The sequence below is a fragment of the Phyllostomus discolor genome, chromosome 5 (assembly GCF_004126475.2).
Source record: "Phyllostomus discolor isolate MPI-MPIP mPhyDis1 chromosome 5, mPhyDis1.pri.v3, whole genome shotgun sequence".
NCBI lineage: Eukaryota > Metazoa > Chordata > Mammalia > Chiroptera > Phyllostomidae > Phyllostomus > Phyllostomus discolor.
In genome coordinates, this window is record NC_040907.2 from 84,209,125 (window position 1) to 84,225,053 (window position 15,929).

At 39.7% G+C, this 15,929-nt stretch overlaps 1 protein-coding gene across 1 annotated transcript in view; it reads left to right on the top strand.

The window, feature by feature from the left end:
- The first annotated feature begins 14,217 nt into the window (after positions 1-14,217).
- The window catches only part of LOC114498124 (androgen dependent TFPI regulating protein), an 86,874-nt gene continuing 85,162 nt past the window's right edge, over positions 14,218-15,929 (top strand). The window contains exon 1 of the mRNA XM_036026507.1: positions 14,218-14,432. The gene's annotated coding sequence lies outside the window, so the exon portion shown is untranslated. The remainder of the gene's footprint in view (positions 14,433-15,929) is intronic.

Sequence of the window (15,929 nt, forward strand, 5' to 3'; positions counted from 1 at the left end):
CATTAGCTCTCCCTCACACACTCTCCAGTTTGAGAGCTAATCGCCTAATAGTTCTTTCTGCCCCAGTCTCACTTCTCGCTAACCCCTTGCCACAAGGTTAAGTGTTTAAAACAGACACCTCATTCACCATGCTATTCTCCCAATGACAAACTACTAAAGATCCTCCATTTGACTCCAAAGTTTAGCATAACATCTAAAGCCCGTTGGAGAGTCTATCTTCAGATAATCCTTCAGCTTTCTTGCCATCATTTGTCACCAGCCCTTCCCTCACCTCCAATCCAAACCCCTGGATCCTACGCTCCATCCATAAACAAGACTATTTGCAATTTCTCAAATACTCTGGCCCCTCTTCCATGGCTCCACTGGAACTCCAACTAACCCCTCAAGATACAGCAGCTCAAAAGTTGTCTGGACTGTCACACCTCATGCAAAGCTAGTCATGCCTTTTGCTGAGATCAATGACACTTTGTTTATAGGTCTTCTGTAGCTCTTCCCATAGTATTCTGATGGCATATTTCCATGTCTAGCTCTTCTAAGACTAGGGAAAGCTTAGAAATGAGGCTTTTTTGTCTTTGCCTAGATAGTTCCCAGAGAGGTGGCCAGCAGATCACAGATGTTCAGCAAATGGTGGTCAGATGAATAAGCCTACATAGTGAGCGACGAAGATGCTTTCACCCGGCCACGGGGCTTTTTGATCCAGTCTTCTTTGCCTGGGTGTTCATTCTGGTTACAGAAGTTTCCATGGCCCTGTGTCTACCATGGCTTGCAAATGAGAAACTTCCCATGAGTGCTGGGTGGTGAATAGGTCATGTCTTTGCAGTCACAAAATTGTCCTCCATGGTAAACATAACCTGGGATTGTGTGTCTGTGACCATGGAAGGCCCAGAAGATTGTCCACTGAAAGACTGAGAGGTTTAATTCTGAGATGCTAGCCTTTGGACCAGCCTGACCCACTTTCACCCTGGCTCGGTTCTGATTCGTTTGCCTCGTAGTGCAGGTTACTTTATGAAAAGCAAAGCACATATTTGATGATTTTGTAAAGCTGGTGCTTGTGGCATTTTCATCAAGGCATTTTCTCAAAAAGGGGCAGATGTAAATTTTTTTTAAGGTTTGGTAATGTAGAGGATATGACCAGACATGCTCCCCTCTCAGCTGAAAAATATTCCCTTCCCCTTTGCCAGCAAGTATGAGGATGACGGCAAACTTTCATCTGTTCTGACAAGATAATGTAGACATTTTCCTCAGGGAGAAGCGATTGATCATTTGGTTCTGCTCAGGAACAACATGGAGTGTGTAAAAGCACTCACAGGACTTCATTCTTTATAGCTCCCTCCTTTGAAAACATGTGAGAACACACAGGATGTTCTTCATTACACAAGGAGCCCACTTGTGATTTTTATTTTAAAGGCCCTTGAGTACTGGGAGCTATGACAAGAGGCCATTTCTGCTCCATAATGCAGACCAAGAGAGCTCTTCCCAGCTCCCAAACATGCCCCTCACCTGACTACTTTGGTTGACATTCATCTCGCCTCTCTCTGAACTCTTAAAAGCTCTTTATGCCTGAAGCTTTCTGCAGAACATTTATTAGAGATTGCATTGTGTCATGTGCTCTCCTCTCATGTTTCATATTGTTTCAGGTAGATTTAAAACTTCTGAAGGACAGGGTACCTACCATCTGCTTCTCTGGTAATCCCTAGAGTGCCTGGCACAATGCTGAGTATATAAATCGTGCTCAATAAATATTTTGATTGATGTATTTCCCAAAAACAGGGTGTAAAAAGGATGTGTGAGAGAAGATTAATCATGTCATGTCACTTTCCAGGCAACTTCATGAGAAGCCATCATCAATTTATAACTGAACATTATTTCTTTTTGTAACCTGGATAACAAACAATCCTTTATAACCAATGACACATACAGCCTGCAGCTGGTTCCATAGCTTGTGCTAATGTGGAGATGGTTTTTAGTAATAGGATTAAAATAATATCACATTCTTGAGCCCAACCAAGATACGTCTACCTGGGGAAGTCTGTGTGTCATTCTGTTGTCAGACCTTAAAAGTGATAACTGAGAGCTGTGGAGACCCTTGTGAAGGCATTTCAAAGGGTAATGTAATTGGATTCATTTTCGGAAAATTAGTGGACATACTAGAATTGCTTATTTAGACTACAGAAAGGTTGACAAAAATACAGTCAAAGTTTATATAATATTATACTTTTGAAATAAATTGCCTTTTGTAAAAAAGTTTATAAAATAATGAAGATAAACTGCATATTTAATATGCATGAACTGTATATTAAATCTGAAAATTCTACCACTGATAGAGACTTGGCGAACAACAGACTTGAAGAACTCAGTTAGTGATCATATGATTAAAAATACAAATATATCTTAGAAGGACAGGAATCAATTAATGGTACACAGAGCCACAATATATTATTAAAGATATCAGGAATATTTGGGATTCTTGTGCTGAAGGGCACATTACCACACCTTCTTGCAAAAATGTTACTTGATAGATAGCCTTATCAGACACATAATACTGAGGGGATGGGGGAATTAGGCTTCCCTATTATTATATGTCTTAAATGCTTATTTCTAGTCTGAAATGATTTGTCCTTTCCTTGTATTCCTATAGACTTTGATCTATATGAATAATATAATCTGTATACTTTCTGCCTTTTATTACAAATATGTGCATGTCATTTATCCTACTAGGTTTAGGGGTCCTTAACTAATGACAGAAATTATCATAAGGATGATAAAGATGATAATAACAACTAACATTCATTACATCCTTACTATGTGCCATACTTTACTTGGCTTCATTGATTTATGGTCATTTAATCATATTGCATATTCATCTTCACATGTTTATTAGGCTTAATAGCACTTGAAATAAAATTATCAATGAAATCAACAAATGGTCAGTAATCTCAATGTTTTCTTTTCCCCTTGTGTAATATGGTAACATGGGCAGATTGAAATCCAAATACATGACTGTTTTTTTCTCTCCCTTTTAATTTTTTAGAAGCCTCTTCTACTAGGCAAAAAAGTCACATCTTCTGATGATATATTTACTTGCAGTCTCTAGTACAATGGTACCTGCCCAATACGTACTCAGAAAATGCCCTTCAACTTTTATATATTCCACAGCACCAATTAAGTGATGATTATAGCTTGGGGACATCACTGTGGTCATATATAAGCAACATGATACTAAATTTGCAATGGAATCAATATACAGTGTCCCATGAATCTTATCAAAATAAAAGCTCTGCATGACTAAAGAAAACATCATTAAAATGAAAAGAGAACCAACCATATGGGAAAACATATTTGCCAATGATACCTCAGACAAGGGTTTGATCTCCAAAATATGTAAAGAATTCACACAACTCCAATCTAAGAAGATGAGCAACTCAATTAAAAAATGGGAAAGGAACTTGAACAGACATTTCTCCAAAGAGGGCATACAGAGGGTCCAGAGACACATGAAAAGATGCTCAGGATAGCTAGCCATCAGAGATATGCAAATTAAAACCATAGTGAGATACCACTTCACACCAGTGAGAATGGCCATTATAAATGAACAACAACAAACAACAAGTGTTGGAGACGTTGTGGAGAAAAGGGAACCCTAGTGCACTGTTGGTGGGATTGCAGACTGGTACAACCACTATGGAAAACAGTATGGAATGTCCTCAGAAAACTAAAAATGGAACTGCCTTTTGATCCGGCAATTCCACTGCCAGGATTATATCCTAAGAACACTGAAATGCCAATCCAAAATAACCTATGCGCCCCAATGTTCACAGAAGCACAATTTATAATAGCCAAGTACTGGAAGAAACCCAAGTGCCTGTCACTAAATGAATGGATCAAAAAACTATGGTACATTTATACAGTGGAATTCTACACAGCAAAATGAAAGAAGGAGTTCCTATCCTTTGTGACAGCATGGATGGAAATGGAGAGCATTATGCTAAGTGAAATAAGCCAGGTGATGAAAGACAAATACCATATGATCTCACATTTAACTGAAACCTAATCAACAAAATAAACAAGCAAGCAAAATATAACCAAAGACACTGAAATTAAGAACAAACTGACAGTAACCAGAGGGGAGAGCAGAGGGGATAATGGGTTGAGGGGGGCAAGGGTGAAGGGCTTACAGGAACAACTATAAAGGACACGTGTACAAAAACAAGGGGGGGGTGGAAACAGGGGAGGGAGGTGGGGATGGCTGGGGTGGTGTGGAAGGGTGGGGGAAAAGGCAGAAAACTGTACTTGAATAACAATAAAATTCAAAAGTATTTAATAAAAAATAAAAAGCAGTTGCTTAAACAAACAAAAATATACAATGTCCCATGAAGATAATATAGGATAGAAATGTGTGTATATATGTATGATATTAACTATATATATATGTGATATAAACCTACACATAACTTTTAATCCTAGGAGAGAATTCATCTGTTCCATAAATTTGTTGATTCCAATATTTCAGTAAAAAAAGATTCTATTTTCTATCCTTTCTCTTTAATAAGATATAGAATCTACCTATCAGTCTATCTCTCACATATTCCTGATAAGCTCTGCAATGATTTTGAGAGGTCCCTGTATGTTTCTAACTAGTTTATCTACATCTAAGAAAGGGAGTGGGCTCTAAAATGTGTCGGTTTGAAACCTTTGTAAACTATGAAAACAGTCAAACAGAAACTGCAAGTGTTATTCTAAAGCTCTAAAAAAACTTAAAAATAAATTGCAAACATCCTCAAGAAACTCCCACTCTTGAGAAAATTATTAACTTGTGAGTAATGTGAAAACATTCTCAGCAGATTCCCAGTTGTATTTCCATGGTCTTAATTGTTTCCTCTTTAATTAGAATGAGCCCATCTCATATTTCTTGTGGACTCCCCAAAACATAAAATAGCACAACTGAAATAATTCTCCTTGTTACTCCCCTTGCTGTACTACCCCTCATCCCTTCTAGCACCATTTGGAATTTTCCTGGAGTTACAATCTTCTGAGGGAACTTGCCCTGGGCCAGTGAAGGTTGGGAGGAAAGGGTAAGGGGAGTGTGAGAGTAGGGAGCCATGGCAACTTTAAGCTCCCTCACTATCCTGAACAGTTTTAATATGGCCTGTCTTTGTAACAATCTATGAAATTTGTCACAAAGCAGAAGATGAATCCTGTAGACTACCCCCCCCCCCCCCCCCCCATTAAGGGAATCTGAGATCCTGGCTCTTAGAATTTGCTAAGTTTCTTTTCCGTGATGGGCAATAAGTCAAGATGGCTGAATTCCCAAGCTTTCTGGAACTATGTGAAAGTTCTCAGCCTCTACCCAAGTCTTTTTCCCTGCCAAGTGGGGTGATAAAACTTGTGAGAACAGGTTTTCCTTGTGAGGTAGCTAATGCATCTGCATTCATTTCTGGCAGAAAAACAAAATAAAAAAGAATTTGGGAGAAGCTTTATAGAGCATCATACAGAGGTTGATATAAACTGGTTTTAGGAGTTTAATAATTGTTCAAGAGAATGTGATTTTTGTTTGACCTTTATCCAAGCAGTTTCTCCCCATTATAGCACTCATAATTAACCCCGCTTAACTAACCATGACCCGGGTAAGGCACTTGAATGAATTATAAGACTTTTACCAATTAAACACGATCAACAGGCTGCCTAACAGGTCTTTCTCAACCATGAAACTCCACAATAATAGAACTGGCCTTACAACTCTGAAAGTATGTGAAAGTTCAAAGGCCTTTTACATGAGTTACCACTTTTTTCTTTTGTTTTCTCTTTTAATCCTAGGAGAAAATTGTTCCATTTGTCCCATAAATTCATTGACTCCAATATTTCATTAAAAGGTCTTATTTTCCAGCCTTTCTCTTTAGTAAGGTATAGAATCAAAAGAGAAATGTGTAGACTTGGCTTTCCTTTGGAAATGAAAAAAAAAATAGCTGCTTCCCTCTGTAGGAAGCTGAGGACTCAAGTGACTGGCCCCTGGTGGTATCAACACGATCAGTCTGAGCCTTTGCTTACCCCTCCACTTAGACCCAAGGAGCAGCCATGGGGACTATCAGTCACTTCTTGAAGCTGGGCTCCCCACACTGTTCTCTGCTGTGAAAAGCCCACAGCTGTTAACTACACTCTTGGTGGAGAATCCAAGCAGGCTCAAGGTCACCAACCAATGTAGACTTATAAAATATTTTACTGGTTATCCCACTGAATGTTTAAAACAATACTTTGGAGCAGATATCATTCATTGTTATTTTATAGATGAAAAATCAGAATTTTAGTGAGATTAAGTAACTTACACAAAGTCAGGTAGAACTTGAATTGAACCCATGTCTTTTGACTCATTGATTTGGAGTCAATTCACCACATCCTTGATATTCAAAGCATGTTCTGCAGATCAGCAGCATCAGCATCCCCTGAAAATGTGTTAGAAATGCAATTTTAGGCACTTCCAGGCCTACTGAATCTGCATTTTATCCAGATCCCAAATAATGTGCATGTACCTTGAAGCATGAGAAATACTGATCTACAACAAAACTCCTTCCAGCCAAGCGGAAGTTCAGTTGAGTCACCACATGCAGAGATGGATGTATCCATAGGAGGAACATTATGGCAAGCACACTCCAATCTCATATTATTCATCTGTGTAAAATTTAAGTTTCTCCAGCTCTTTCAAATCTGGAGAAACAGAATCTCAGCCTCCATGGGTCACATAGACCTCTTCTCGGCACCTCTTTGGGTATAAGCTTTATTTTCATGAGAATCTTTTTGAAGTTTCCTAATGGAAAGAGGTCATCACTCCTGTTAATACTGGAGTCCTACCTGATGTGGCTTGTGAGAAAGCCCATTTAGCTTGAATACTACTGTAGATGCTCATAGATAAGCAATACTGATTCTTTGCTTGAACAAAAGATAACTTGTAGTTGCGGGGGATAAGGAAGTATTGGGAAGGAGAGAACTATTTAAAAACTCCATGAGAATATGGAAGAATGCTGCCTCTGACTTTAATCCCCTGCCCACCAAGCATCCCCCGAGAGGAGGGCTGAATAGGCCACTCAGAGCCTGTCTTTAATATATTATTATTCAAATAAAAACAATTCTGGATTCTTTTTATCTTTCATCCTTCCCAATTTCCCATAAGAGTGGTCAGGAAACCAAATGGCATGATTTCAAAGATTGGGAAAGTCCAGTTATCCTAAATGTAACTCACACCCCTTCCTCTATCTGCCCTGTAATGCTAGGAATGTCATTAATCACTATTTCTGCTCCAGGGATTCTCATTCATGTTCTAGAACCCTGAGGCAGTAAAAAGCCAGGTCCTCCTGCATATATGTGATGCCTTTAGTAAAAGATTACAGTCCTGAAGCTTCACCTGTTCAGTGTGAACACTGAGACTCAGTAATCCAGACCCTTCATGATAAAATAATTCCTGTTTCTATATTCCATCTTGAATCCCATGGGTCCAAGTGAAACCTGGCCTTTTACACAGATGTGATTCTTCTCTTTTTGCACAGGCTACCATGTTGGGGATTCACAGCATGATTCAGACAGCTTATATAACTGTCTATTGTTAGAAGACAAGTGTGTGGTAATTGTAATGTTGTCTTTCTCATCTTTGTTTAATTTGATCAATTGTACATTATTTCACGTTTTCTGTTCTGGAACAAACATAGTACCTCTAACCACAGTCTGTCTAGACTCTAGTCCAACTTGGCTTCCAAGAAACCAAATCAAATGTGTTCTATTCCAATGTTCAGAACTCATTTCACCCCTTGGATTCTCCATTATGTATCTCTAGATGTTCCAAATCTTCTATGTTGATCTGAACTCTCTCTTCTGGCTTTCAATTTCTAGTTCTGCTTCTGGGACCAGTGGCCTCAGCATCTCCACAACAATAACCATTGTGTTCCAGCAATTCTCTCCCCTGAACAGCATCTTTGTATTGGAAAACTGACATCCAATAAAAAAAAAACATCTGTTGAGGTAAGAGTTTATTATGTAATCAAAGTGGAACAATTGGTAGTTTTTGAAGAAGGGCCATATGATTTTATCTATATTTTTAGAAAGTTTACTTGAAATAGTGTGTATGAAAGAGCAGAAGAGATGATTAGGGAAGCAGGTTTCAACCTCTGAATGAATACCTCTTTCTCCCTATTTATGCTGTTGAGATTTAATGGAAATTATCAAGTCAATAGTAAACATAAAGGATTAGATAAATAAGTGCATAAGAATAGATTTTTAGAAACACCAGACCATACTCACATACACATATACACAAATAGCCTAGAAAAAAATGGGCCCTTAAGAGGCCTATTTTGATTATCTATTGCTGTGGGGGGGTAAGGTCATTGCAATATTTTTGGGCTTATAAAGATAAGGTGATTTATTATTTCTCACAATTCAGGAAGTTCTTTTCTGCATGATGTTGGCTGGGGTGTGAAAGAGCTGGAAGGTTTAAAAGGGCTCCAGTCACATGGCTGATATTTAGTTGGTGCTGGTGGCTGTCTAGGAGCTCAGCTAAGCTCTTAGCAGAGTGCTTCAGTTCTCCTTCATATGAACCTGCCTGCTTGGGCTTCCTAATTGTACGGTGGTTGGATTCTAAGAAGGAGCCTTCCAGAAAATAAAGGTAAGAGTTTTAGATCTTTTAAGACTTTGCTTTAGAGAGTGCACAGTGTAATCTGGCAGCATTATACTAGTCAAAAGAGGTCACATGGCAAGCCTAGATCCCAGGTGGGTGGACAAGGCCATAGGCTCTACCTGTTTAATAGAGAGTGGAAAGACCATAGTGCAAAAGAGCTGTAGAATGAGAACTATTGTTGCAGACACCTTGAAAACATAATTTACCACAGGTTTTTTTTTGAAAGTGCCCTTGCATGGCACTTGAACTATTTTAAATGACAGGGAAAAGGTTATGATATCATTTAAAGAAAATAGAGGTTGGCATGCTTGAGATTTTGCTAGTTCTCCTGTTATAGATGTACATTTCTATTAATGAATCAACACAGTCCTAATCAATGTATTGGGTGAAGAAAGGCCAGAGTTTTTTCACTACTTGAGTAAAAATATCAGTTGGCATTGCCAACTAATGGAGTATCCCAAGTGTATTACCCTATAGCAATACATTTTGTGTCCTCTCCAATGCTAGCACTAGATAGGTATGGTGGGCTGCACAAGAGGAGAAGTGCAAGTCCCTGTCCTTCAACCTTTGCCCCTATGTCTTGTAAAATTAGATGTATGCTTGAAATGAGAATCTCAGGATAGAGCTCCTCAAAGTCTACTTAATCAGATTCTTCTAAGAGTCCTGGAAAATTTGTGTAGCCAATGAAGAGCTTAATGGGAGCAAACTAAGAAATAATGGCTTGAGTTTCTACAATACTTTTAAAAGGAATGGTTGTAGAGTGAGTTACAACCCACTTCTTCTGGGAGAATGAGTCATAGGGGTGTGATCAAATTAAAACTGGAGTCTATCTGGACAGCGTGGGGCACATTTCTCAGATGGAGATGGTAGAATCTTGAGGATGTTATTCATGCCTCTCATACCCAATTGCCTGTCTTCATGTTTAACAGCTAAATGTAGGATTAGATTTGTTGGACCTGACTCTGGACAGAAAACACCTTTTCAAGCATCTTATTACAATGAATTCTGGCAAGAGAAGACCTGGATACAATGTAAAACAGTCTGGAGGCCTTATTGGAGTAAGAGTCAATAATGTGATTTGTCTGTTGACATAATGTAAAATTTATTTATTTTTTAAATAAAAAAGTACTTAATTATCTAAGCATCTTATAGTAAACTTTCTTCCAAGATAAGGAAATGTTCAATGTCTCCAGATTTCTAGATAGGACTTATATCTTACATAGATTGTGACAATGATGAAGTCTGGTCTCTTAATTTTCTTTACATGGAGCATCTAAACAAGCTTTCTACTTGGAATGAATGGTCACCCTGGGTGGGGGGTTCTTAATCAGAAGTAGCAAACACATAGACATTCAGCCATTGTTGTTGAGTAGGTAACTGAATGATTGAGATAGACCTGACAGACAAGTAAATTGGATTTTCCAAATCTCCCCACCTACCCCAACTCCCACCTTACACACACATACCTGCCATTTGAGATGGCTTCAAGAATCCAAGAGACTGTAAACTGCTTCAGATTCCAAGGTGTTTTAGACCAAAAGCTTAGTAAATATTTCCTAAATCAAAATCACACAGGCTGTGTTCATTCAACCTACTACTTTGGAACAGTTGCTTTCTGTAGCAAGACACTCAGCAGTTGTAAGTAAGAAATAGGGCTCAAGTGGAAAATATTTGTAAAGGGAACAAAAGCAAATGGTGTTGTGTTTGCCAATGACATCTTAGAGAACCAGTGAGTATTAAAAGAGGGAAAACAAAGAGGCTTAATATTATAATACGCTTTTCTTTCAAGCACACACATACAACAAAAATAAGGCAAGCCCCTTTCAGGGGAAACATTTCTGGCAGAAATAATTACTCTATACTTATTGCTGCTGGAGTTATGGCCCAACAGGAGAGTAGAAGGTACAAGGCAATGAAGTAGAGCTTCGAGGGGGGACCAACAGGCACTGAGCAATTTACAAAGGGCTCAGATTGTTCTACCTGAAAAGAAGAGTGTATATTTTAAAATATCACATTTAATTAACACTTGAAGAGAGAAACCTAATGGCTCACACCAGTGATTCCAGGCAGCTTTTGTATGAAACAGATGAAGGGGAAAAAACCTGATTAGGCACTGGCCTTAAGCACAGTTTCCTTGGATTTCCTTTTTCCTCTTTACTGTATAATAACATGGATGAAAATTAGTTCTGACAGCTAATCAGAGTGAGTGGCCCTTTCTTTTGCTGGAGTGGTTAACAAGTACTATGCATTGTGCCAACACTCCATACAGCTGAATGGATGTAGGAAGGAAAGAACTGATTACTTATTTCATGACAGGCAGCTCTGTACCTCCCTTTAGTTGAATTAAAAGGATCCTGTGGTACTAAGATCTGTTAAAGGTCTGAGGGCAGCCTCTTGGAATGTCAGAATCCAGCTCTGCAAATATGATGACTTCTCTTCCTCCCATAAGTATTCAAGTGCCTCCCTTGCCCCCCAGTCCCTGTCTAATGCCTCCCACTCATATACTTCTACTTCTCATGTGCATTGGAAATCTGGGCTATAAAGATAAAGTGTGGAACTAAATTTAGGCTGTTGAATAATAAAGCAGGAAGTAGCTAAAGGCAGAAAAACAAAATCAAACCCAACTCTTTTAAAGAGAATTGCTTGGGACCCAGGGGGTTGGCTCAGAAAAGGACAAGTGTTTGTATATATGGACAGATGTGAGTTAAGGTCATTCCAGGTGAGCAGGTAGGTGCTTCCCTCCCCAAGGGGTGTCCTTTACTTGGTTGGAATGAGTTTGTTTGCCTCAGCAAGAGGGTTTTTTTTTTTCTAGTTTGAAATGCAAAAGAATAATCATTGCTAAAAGGGCTGTGATGGAATGAAATGCATGAAAGATCTTTAAGACTCTCCCTAAGAAGACTGTGCAAAGGGGTACAATAATTGCCCTGCCAATTAAAAATAATAGCAACAGCCAAAGTGGCCAAAGGGTAGTATCTGGGCCAAACACAGCCCACGGGATTCCAAAACTTGCCCTAGAGCCGAGTCTCATTTGAAATCCCAAGGAATATCCCTGAGACTACAGCTCCTGACACATTTCCTTTCTAGGATAGAAGCCAGAGGAAATGGTTCTGGATTAAATAGGGCAACATGACAAGACATGACCTGAACCGTGGCAGCTCCCTCTTAGCTGAGAGTAGCCCCATCCAAGCTAAGCAATGGGGTACTTGGTCATGCCCCAATAGACTCTTGGCCAGGCTCCTGGAAAGTCTCCTTTTTAAGTTGTATTTTGAGGGAGGAGTGGACACTCATATTCTCCAGGCCAGTTTTCCTTGGCTCTCTGGAGGGATATGAGCCCCTGAAATAAGAGTGACCCTTCTTTAGCACAAATATCCTGGTTTCAGGGCTCTGTTTTGCTGTGTCCATGCAGGTAGCTCAAAGAGAAAAAGAAAAAAAAAGCCTTTGAAATCACTTTAAAAATGCACTGGCTGCATTTTGGCTGGAGGTACACTTGCCCTTTTTTTTTTAATTGTGATAAAATACACATAACAGAAAGCTTGTATTTCATTTTATTTTACAAGTCAAAGACATTAAGTACATTCATAATGTTGTGTGTCCATCACCACCATCTAGTTCCAGAATGTTTTCATCACCCTTTAAGGAAACTTGTACCTATTAGCAGTGATTGCCCCATTCTCACCTTCCCCAGCCCCTGACCACTACTAATTTCTTTCTGTCACTATAGATTTGCCACTTCTGCATATTTCATACAAATGGAATCATACAATATGTGACCTTTTGTGTCTGGCTTCTTTCATTTGGCATAATGTTTTCAAGGGTCACCCATGTGGTAGCATGTTTAATACTTCATTCCTTTTATGGATGGATGATATTCCAATGGCTTGTTCATTTATCAGTTGGTAGACATTTGGGTTGTTTCCACCTTTTGCATATTGTGAATAGTGTTGCTATGAACATTTATGTACAAGTTTTTATTTGAACATTTGTTTTCACTTTCTTTGAGTATAGGCCTAGGAGGGGAACTGGTAGGTCCATGTGGCAGTTCTATGCTTAACTTACTAAGAGATTATTGAACTGTTTTCCGTAGAGGTTGTACCATTTTACATTTCCCTTAGCAATGTGTAAGGGTTACAGTTTCTCCACGTTCTCACCAATACTTGTCGTTTTCTCTATTATTATTGCCATGCTTGCGGATAAAAAGGTGTATCTAATTGTAGTTTTGATTTTCATTTTCCTAATGATGAAGGATGTGGGGCATGTTTTCCTGTGCTTGTTCATCATTTAGATACCCTTTCTGGAGAAGTTCTTTGCCTATTTTTAAATTGGGTTGTTTCTGTCATTTTGTTTTTGAGTTGTAGTAGATCTTATATATTCTGAATATTAAACTCATCAGATTTACGAGTATTTTCCTCCATTTACTGGGTTGTCTATTTACTCTCTTGATGGTCCTGTTTTTAAAGAGAAGATATCAGACAAAACATTCAGATGCTTTGGGAAAAGACTTGCCAAATAGGACAGCAGCAGCTATAAGAGTGTGGTAAAGGAAGTCTCCTTGCTGTTATTATTTTTTCCATTAGGCACCCCACATCCCCAAAGTTTTAATTATAGCAACAATATGCTGTATAAAGACTCCATGTACCAAACCTCTTCATACGACACATTTGTTAAATTTTGTTCTAGAAAGCTTTGGGGCCTCCACGTGGGTGTCTCTTGGACCTGGCCCTCAAACAGATGGTCAGTAGAGAGTCTATATCTCTGGGGCCAGCAACCTCACCAACCAGGGAAGCTGTGCTTCGATATCTTTTGTCACTTGGGGCTCAGGTGTAGGACTTTGAAAGAAAGAGGCCTCTAATGCTTTCAAAGTGTTTTAAAATCACTGCTAAATCATGCTATGCCGAGGCAGAAAACCCCAAAGCTCTTGTAACTTCTTGTAAAATAGAGGTTTAGTTAATGGAAAATTGGTTCTAAATGGGGAGCTGTTGTTCAATGGATGTAAAGCTTCAGTTATGCTGAATGAGTAAGTGCTGGAGATCTGCTGTACAGCGTCGTGCCCATAGTTAACAGTATGGTATTATGCACTTAGAATGTTGTTAAGAGGGTAGATTTCATGTTAAGTGATTTTACCACACAGACACAAAAAAGGCTAAGGGACACAAGAAAACTTTGGGAGGTATTAGATATGTCTATTATCTTGAGTGTGGGGATGATGGTATTATAAATGTTTGCTTGTCTGAATTTATCAAATTGTACTTGTTAAGTATGTTTTTTGTATATTGATTATACCTCGATAAAGTTATTTTTTTAAAAAGGAAAACTGTTCTTAGTTTCATTGAGAAACTCATTGTGTTGTGTCTGCACACACCCTCATCCACACACTCCCACACTCTTCCTCTGTCACCCTACCCCTGCACATTCCTACTCTAGGTGGATGATGCCAACTCTGGAGGGAGTTGCCTCTGAACTCCCACTCACAAAAAAAAAAAGCGGCTCTTGACAGCTGCCGCACCCACACTTTCTGGCAGTCTCAACTATCACCATTCATTAGTTAGGTATGTTGTCTGCTCACCTTTGATAGCATTCTCACAGGCTACCAGCCTAAGACACTCTCCAAACCAGAGCCATCCTTCTGGTTCTTTTGTTTTTCAATATGCAGAATGAGTTACCACCAAAAAATGAAGGGGACCCTCGCTCTTTGTCATGCTGAGTCACAATGACTGTATTCAAGAAGACAGCCGTTCAGAAGGTGAAGCCAAATCTTAAGAAAAGTAGCTTGCAGGTAAGTGTCTGCCCAGCCTGACAATTACTTGGAGAGGGGGCTGCGTGACCAGGTGAGAAGGCAGTGGGCTGAGAGGGTAATGAGGCTGCTGTATCCACATAACATTTCTGATCTTCAGCAGGTCTCACTCAGCAGGCCGGTGCTCTGGGCCTAGAAATCCCCTATGCACAGGAAGCTGGGCTTGGTCTCGAGCTCTCTACTTTCTTTCCCCTTCTTAGGAGACTCCGGCAATCTGGGACAAGTTCCATGCATGTTAGAGTCAGCATCTGAGGTTCATCACTGTGTGAAGATGAACAGTTACAGAGAGGGAGTGGGTTGGAAGGGACATGGATTTGTGTAGCTTCTCAGAATTGCAACTTGGGTTTCTGAACATTTATCTTGTGTGTCAATAAACTGTTGCCAGATGTTCTCTCAATTTTAACTCCAGTGTGAATTCACACAAAGAGGTCTAAAGCCCTTTATTGCTTTGGTCAGAGATGAAGAGGGGTTGATGGGGAAACTTCTTGCCCACTCAGTAAAATGGGATCCAAGAGCATGATGCCTTTTATCCACTTCTAGTTTTCTCTAAATTAAACACTACACTGTGCATTTGTTTTCTTTTGTTCTCAAGAAATAACCAGCTGACAGTGAGTATTTATTATCAGATTCCTATAGTGTAAATAGTGTTTCCTGACCCCATTAGGCAACAACCTGCAGGTGGAAACTGCAGAGCAGGCAAGTTTAGGCAGGATGTGTCTTCTAAAACATTGAAAGGCCTTCCTCACTTCTAAATCCTCCCCAGGGACTTGCTCTAACCTAGCTAAAATGTTCCAAAACTTTAAACTGTTGATGTCACTAGTAGGTTAGCCAACCAATATGGGGTTTTTGCTGTCAGAAGGCCCCTGGTAAAGTACACATGGAACCACAGGCCCAGCTGGGGAGTGACCCCTCTCTGGAAGATTGAGACCCCACAAATACAACAAGACCAAAGGTGGGGGAGGGAGAAAAGCAAGCACAGGTGTGTCCTACCACTTGCTGCTTAGGTGTGCACACGCATGCTGTGCTACACCCAACTCACTTATCCAGATAAGCAGCAATGGGTCCCCAGGCAGCAGCCATTTGAGCACACAGTGAATCATCCCTGGGACACTGGATATCTTGAAATTAAGAAAATGTCCTTTCCCCCATACTTCTTCCTTTTAAAGCCTAGGAGTCTGACTGTCATTTACTCTGTTTTTCATAACCAGGAAAAGTTTTCCCTAGGTCCTGAGAAAGAAAAAATCTCAGAGGTGTTTAGTACAGCCCGACCTGCATTGCTCAGTATGTCAGATATTTATACATATTGGTGATGAAATTTCCAGCTGGGAGAGGCAGGGGTGGAAAGTGCACCCCTCAACCCCACATACTACAGGCTGATGGGGAAATCACTGGCCGGGGTGCTGTGCCATTCAGTCAAGCCGAACAGCTAGCTGCTACTCCCATTACTGTTCTTTAGCCTCTCCATGTACCAGGGAAGGG